This window comes from Rissa tridactyla, chromosome 3 (genome assembly GCF_028500815.1).
Source record: "Rissa tridactyla isolate bRisTri1 chromosome 3, bRisTri1.patW.cur.20221130, whole genome shotgun sequence".
Lineage (NCBI taxonomy): Eukaryota > Metazoa > Chordata > Aves > Charadriiformes > Laridae > Rissa > Rissa tridactyla.
In genome coordinates this window covers 90590324-90598013 of record NC_071468.1, presented here as the reverse complement: position 1 = coordinate 90598013, position 7690 = coordinate 90590324, and positions in this window count along the sequence as shown.

The window sequence follows — 7690 nt, the reverse complement described above, 5'->3', positions numbered from 1 at the left end:
ATGGTGCACACAGCCTTGGCTTTTCAGACACGCTCTGTGAGTGTACATCTACCACCCAGGAGGCCTGTGCGGCCTCTCCAGAGTCCATGGGTTTGGCTTTGAGAGTTTAGTGGTGGATAAGAGAGGATTTTCCCCCCCACTCTTTCACTTAACAGGCTTCAGAGAGTTTCTTACAGCATTGGAAAACAGGGTGTATTGGATTTGCATGGCAAGGTTTTGGTAGCGGGTGGGCTACAGGGGTGGTTTCTGTGAGAAGCTGCTAGAAGCTTCCCATGTCTGATAGAGCCAATGCCAGCCGGCTCCAAGATGGACCCGCTGCTGGCCAAGGCTGAGCCCATCAGTGATGGTGGAAGCGCCTCTGGGATAACATATTTAAGAAGGGGAAAAAGTTGCTGTGCAACTGGGCATCTGCAGCTGGAGAGAGGAGTGAGGATATGTGAGAACAACAACCCTTCAGACACCAAGGTCAGTGAAGAAGGAGGGGGAGGAGGTGCTCCAGACCCTGGAGCAGATTCCCCTGCAGCCTGAGGTGGAGACCATGGTGAGGCAGGCTGTCCCCCTGCAGCCCATGGAGGTTAATGGTGGAGCAGATACCCACCTGCAGCCCGTGGAGGGCCCCACACTAGAGCAGGCGGATGCACACAAAGGAGGCTGTGATCCCATGTGGGAAGCCCACACAGGAGCAGGCTCCTGGTGGACCCATGGAGAGAGGAGCCCATGCTGGAGCATGTTTGCTGACAGGACTCGTGACGCCATGGAGGACCCACACTGGAGCACTCTGTTTCTGAAGGACTGCATTTTGTGGAAAGGACCCACATTGCAGCCCGTGGCAAGGACTCATGTTGGAGAAGTTCATGGAAGACTGTCTCCTGAGGGAGGGACCCCATGCTGGAGCAGGGGAAGAGTATGAGGAGGAAGGTGCAGCAGAGACAACGTGTGATGAACTGACCGCTACCCCCATTTCCCATCCCCCTGCGCCACTCGGGGGGAGGAGGCAGAGAATTCAGGAATGAAGTTGAGCCTGGGAAGAAGGGAGGGGTGGGGGGAAGGTGTTTTTAGATTTGCTTTCATTTGTCATTATCCTACTCTGGTGTTAATTGGCAACAAATTAAATTAATTTCCCCAAGTCGAGTCTGTATTGCCTGTGACAGTAACTGCCGAGTGATCTCCCTGTCCTTATCTTGACCCACGAGCCTTTCGTCTATTTTCTCCCCCCTGACCAGCTGAGGAGAGCAGTGATAGAGCAGCTTGGTGGGCACTCGGCGTCCAGCCAGGGTCGACCCACCACACAGCAATGTGCCAGCTCCAGCACCGAAGAGACAGCCCATTTTACAGAGCAAGCAGAAGTGCTCGTTTCCGCGTGATTTCAAGCACAAGCAACAAACACATACAGCAAAAAATAAATTGGCTTAGGCAGCGCTTCAAAGGGCGTGAGCTGCCACCCATGGTAATTTCAGCGTGATACCTGCTGCCATCCCTTTTGCGTAGGGCCGCTGGAGTGACTCACATCCTCGTCTACTGATGTTCCCGGCTTCTAAAACCACACCGCTTTCGCCTTGGACCCATAGATTTCAAAAGGTTTTAAAAAGGGCTGTGGGGTTCTTTTGGCGGGGTGTTCATGGAGTCTTCTTTTGAGAGGCGTTCCCAGCCTGCGCCCCGAGAGGCAGGGCTGGCAGCGGGCAGGCACCCTCCTCCCCTGCCTTAAGCACCTCGCTCACGCCTGCTTTTCCCTGTGACTGCTCCCCGCGAAGGGTTGGAGCCATGTCCTCCCTCCCCACAGACAGGGTTCAGACACCGAACCACTGAGAACTCTCCGGCTCTCCCCACCAAGGGGTGCCTTGCCCTTTTCTGATTAGGCTGCAAAGTTATAATGCCGATGTGCAGTCAGGCTGCAAAGTTCCGTTGCAGATCCAAATGGAAAGCCAGGACGTGTGGGCACCTCCTCCCCTTGTTTTATTGCCAGGTGGAGGAACACCTGGGGCTGCAGGAGCATCGTGCTTCCGTACCCTCCTCTTTGCTGTGCTGCATCCCCCAGGCCGGCCCAGCCGCTCACCGTTTCAAAGAACCTTCAGAATCTTTCCTAAAAGGCATTACAGCTTTTTTTTTTTTTTTTTAAATTAGCACAGATGGCAATGACTACTCTTTAAGAGGAACGAGGAGCTCTGCATCTCTCCAGCCTTGCCACCGGGGGCTGGCGTGGTGGGTGGGCACCACACTCAGCCACACTTCCCCAACGCCTCCGGTGACTGATCCACTTGGCAGAGCAGCTCTCCTGGTTACGTTCAGCTCCTTGATCCTTTTCTCTCCCTTTCCAGAAGGGACAACTTTTCTGTTTGCACCTCCATTGCGTCATCACCCCCCTCTACGGCTGCCCTGCATTTTTTTTTTTTTTTTTTTTTTTTGCCTAACAGCATGTAATTAATCAGCTCAGCTTTGTAATAAAATATGACGCCCATTTAATAGACTGAGTCAGCGGCAGAGCCGAGCAAAATTAGCCGATGGGAAGGATGGCAGGGGAGATAACGTGGGGCTGTCAGCAGGCGAGGGGCAGGCCCGCCTTGCACAGCCAGCGCTCGGCAGCCTGGGCGACACCAAGACCCAACCTGCTCATGTTTCCTCGTTGCTTGGTGAGGTTTTGGCACCTTTTCCTGCCTTACCCAGCGATTCTGTGGCAGGGGGGGAAGCCACAGAAGCTTCCCAAGAAGGTTGGTCAATCCTTCCCACAAGCGATGGGCACGAGCAGAGGGTTCAGCTGGGAACCAGGGAACGAACAGAAGGGGTGGAGCGGAGAAGGGCCACCGCTGTGATGGGGACTCCTGCCCTCCAGGCGAGGGGAAGGGGTCAGACTCCACCAAGGGGAAGAGCCTTTCGGGGGGGAGCCACTAGCCTGGTCGCCAAGCTGTTGACAGCATTTCAAATTTTGGGCCAATTTCTATTTGTAGCATTTTTCATTGCCAGGTGTGGTACAGTCACACTGTCAGTCTTCATTAGAGGGTGATAAAATACTCATGTAAAACCCACGGTAAAATCAGCTGATGACCAGCACGGCGCTTTACAAGCTCCGGAGTTGCAAGACAAAGCAGTTCTCTGGCATTATAAAAAAAAATAAAAATCTCCCTCTTGTGGCTCAGAGATCATCAAAGCTAACGAAGGGTTGCCCTCATGCAGCTGACAAAGGCTTTAGGGCTTGCATACAAACAGCTGAACTGACGTACCACGCACCGCTCCTTAGTAACACCAGGAAGATGTTGGGGGTTTTGTAAAATTTACTTTGCGAGAGTTGCAGCAAAATACAGCAACATCAGATTAGTTTCATTTTAACATCAGAAATACAGGAGAGAGCCTGTATAGGCTCAACAGGAGACGATTCACGTGCCTTAGAAACAGAAGGATTGACAAAAGTGAGAAGTGCAACATCACAATTTCTATAATGGGGGTGCGTGCTCGGGTATATCCAGACACACGTAGCAGAAGTAACGTAATCACTTTCTGATTTTATGGTTAACACAACTGCAGTTGTGTTAGAAGTTTTTAAAGCAAAAATCATTTTAGCTTTGTTCCACGCAATTATGAATATTTCCATACAGCTGCTTTTCAGCTGTTTGTTAGAAAAGGCTTATCTAGAAAACTTTTATGATGCAAGCTAATTACATCCCAAATTAAAAAGATTGTGTTACTAATGAACAAGAGAGCGGGATTTGGCTTTTGCTTTCAGCATTCAGCGAAATTCCTATTTGATGCTGCGCAAACTGATTTGGTCCCTTATCCCAGACCAGAAACTGCAATTTGTGCCAGCACAAACGGCGCGTTGCAGGTTAGTCGTCGCACGGGAAGATTCAGGCTGCTCTGGGGACGGGCAGGAGAGCAAAAGCTCTGCCAGATCTCTGTACGGCCGTGCCCAGGGAGGCAGCAGTGGCCAGGAGGACCTCGTTGCCAGTCCCTCAGTGTGACAAGCCCCGTAGAGAGCTTGCAGACAGAGCGGCAGCCCTGTGTTAACCTGCCGCGGCTGCGGAAGGAACAGGATCAAAGGAGAGAGTCATCGCTACCCAAGTTCTTGCAAGTCTTGGTGTTGGTTGTTTACCAAGTATTCCAACCACTTTGTGAATTTTTATTTTTTTTTTATTGGAAAAAAAAAATATTAACAAAGAGGCAGCACTAACACAAATTGCCTACCCCGCTTTTTATTGTTGAATAAGTAATCCCCTTACTTTATAGCGCTGCCAGGAGGGATAAGGCTATTGTTAAGGCATGACACCACACTGCAGAAAGGGTGTCTGCTCAAAACCTGTTCAGTCCTCTCTCATCCTCGCCTGTAGCCACTGGGAAACACACAAACCTCCTGCCGTGAAACAGCACAGTAGCCATTCCAGGTAAACTATAGGTCTCTCCTTTGGCCTTTTTTCCCTGGTAAGGTAAAAGACATCCTAAAGCTAAACACCCGAAAGTGGTCTTTTACTGATGTTGAGAAGCTCCCAAAAGAGCAGCTTTTGCTTTTGGCAGTAGGTGGACACCAGAAAAGCCACTTTGACATTGCCCATCAGTTAAATTTTTAAAGGCAAGGAGGCGGAGCTGCAGGAACGCCCTAGCTATTGATGCCAGAACATTATTTAGCTCTTCCTTAGAAAACAGCAGCGGTTAGGTTAGCTCCGAGTTTTCCCAAGGAAACACTGCAGTGAAAGGCGTCACCCAGCCGGCTGCGCCTTCACCACCACTCACCCCTATCCCTCCCTGTGCAGCGCAACCCGGTAACAGCTCGCAGGTTGTGCGAAACCTGCTAAGTGCCACCCAGAAAATGTTCGGATGCGGTCTCCAGCTACGGGAATTTTCACCTTCCCCACTAAATTGCCGGGAGCAGAAATTCAGCGCCTGTTATTTTTATTTATTCATTTATTTAAATTGCTGTTCAGTCAATCCAGTTAAGTCCCCAAAGGTAAACCAGTCCCAAAAAATTAGGAATGACCAGCGATGAGAATGTTGTAATTCTAAAAGGGGGTCAGGGCCAAATATTTCTATGATTTCTTTCACCTTCCACGGGACGCCAGGGCTATCCCGCTGGGCTTGTATGGATTCCTCCTTGCTAACATGACACGCTGCTTCTGCTCCAGAATTTCCAGCTTCAGAAACTGAAATTCTGGCTCAAGTGTTCAGACTGCATTGGAACAGCTGAAAAAAAGAAATCAAGAAATACAATTAGCCCACCTTCCCCCCCGCCCCCGTCCCCGAGTATGTCATTAATCTCTTTTCTAAAGCATTCTTCACCACCGTAAAGCCTATTTTATCTAAGCGACAAAGAGAAACAGGTTCCAGCTTGGGCTTTAAAACCTGAGATACTGATTTTTTTAAAAATAAATAGTATTAGTAAGCAATAATGAGGACATTTCTAAATTCAGTTGCTGCTGCTACTAAAATAGCAGAGGGCACAAAAAGAACAGTAAGTAATAACCTCAGTGAGCACACTTCAGGGATTTTTCTTCTTTATCTTACTCCTCAGTGCTGAAGAAAGAGATGACAAAGTTATGTTGAATGTAATGACTTAAAAAAACATATTTATTTATTTAAATCAGGGACTTAAAGACACACACACACATGAAAAAATAACCCCTGGCTTTTTTTCCCCCTGAATTCCTGGTCCCTAAACGTGGCTTTTGCAGCTAATAATGGCACATATCTCTATATCCTGGTCTCACACAGTGCTGGAAAAAAAGCTGTTGACTATATCTACTTTCTGGCATATGATGGAATTAATTTTTTTTTAATTTATAATTCAGACCCAGAATACACTGCTTACCAGGCCACAATAATGTTGATACCTAATTTCGGTGTCTAGAATTATGCTTACAAAGGGAGTTCCGTTCAGTGAAGGAGTACAGCGTTCTATGTCCGTTCTAATAAACAAAAAAAGAATAAACAAAAAAAGAACTACATTGCCTGAATGGGTTATGCTGCCAAAATTGCTACACCGAAGTTTAAATTGAGAACAGAGCCCAGAAATCACTTGTCTGGCTAAAACAACGCATTCTTTTCAGCAGCCTTGCAATTCAAAAGCAAGCAAACCACTAACGCTTTGTGCGTCTGCTTGAAACCCAGCATATGTTCCCACCCCCTATGAAAAACACGCACCAAGATAGGATGTGAAGAAAATACTATTTTGGTCAGGTTAAAATACCTACCCATAGGCCCCAGTCAGTCATTAAAATTCCAAAAAAAACACATTACAGACAAGTAAATTAACTCCTATTTAATGCTTCACCTACTAGAGTCGCTGAGCGGCAGCTCTTCTAATACCAGCAATGAACCGCGGAGAGCCCAGTACTGCTCCCTGGTAGCCAGGGACAGGACACCAGAGGCTCGTAAGGTCAAAGACTCAACATGCTGAAAGAATAACAAATTGCCTCAAACAGGTGCTAGAAGGAACCATACTTTTGCAAGGTAATATGTAAGCATGAAAAAAAATAAATACAAGCTTGCATAATTTAGAATTCAAACTCTTGTACTAATGGCTGGGTTGAAGGATTTTAGTAAATCAGCACCCTCTATAGTTTTCAGCAGGGTTTAGACGATGCCTTCCAGATCCGAGAGATTTATAGAGCTGCAAGATGGGCAACTTACGCTGACTGCTCAGCGCTACAGGTGTATTCTGCCGTGCTGGTGCAACCAGAGGCATTCCAGAGAGTTTAAGCTAGAAGTATTGCACATACCATCTCATATCTGAGCCTTTACTAAGACAAGCCACCACTTGTCCTAGTATTTTACTAAAGTAGTTATACCATCATCCTGAAGTCTGTAAAAAAAATCTAAATAGGAAAAAAAAAAGGTTTTAATACTTTTCTATTATTATTTGAATTTCTTAGTGTGCAATGTGAGGTGAGGTTTACATGCTAAGTGAGCTCTTATAAATTCTGTTCGTCTCACAGAGTGCCCTTAGCTGGTGAAAATTCTCCCTGAAATAAGTGAAACTTCACCTAGGACTTCACCAAAAAGCATCAAAAAGTCAGAAAGATTTTTTGCCTGTGCAAGAAAATATTTGTACTCGTTACCTGACTTTGAAATAAACAACAAAAGTCAGATTTATATAAAAATCCATTTTTTATTAAACTCTGATCACAGAAGAGATAGCTCAGTATAAAATCTCTAACAACGTGATTTTATAGCGCAGTAAACTCTCCATCTCTCGCAGCCACGAGCTCTGGTTATGAGTGTACAATACGCCTTCGTATCATAGAATACAAAACTGGAGTTTGTCCTTGTAGCCCCGTATTTGTTAACCAGGAAGACATAAATTTAATAAAAGCTGTTCCTTTAACACCCCATTTTGTAATGATGCTTTGAGACCCTTATACGCGAAGTATTGTTTCCAGTCAACCTGCTCAGACTGTGCGGCTGCTATTAGGTATGTCAGACCGTAAGAGAAGTCACTTCAAATGCCCCAGTGACAAATCACAGCAGTAAATTATTTCCTGAACACACAGAGCAATCTTCATCCAAGGAGCCACCCCAGCAGAGCAGAAAGGCATGCACAGTGGTTAAAGACAGCAAAGGGGGGAAAAAAGGGGAGGTTTTCAGTAAAAAACTAGCTACTACATAAAGCCTTATTTTCTGAAGAAATCCTAAAAGGTTTTTTGTTTTGTTCCCCCCTCCCCCGACTATTTAGCTGGAGTATTTCTAGCACATTCGGTTTATGTCGAGCAAC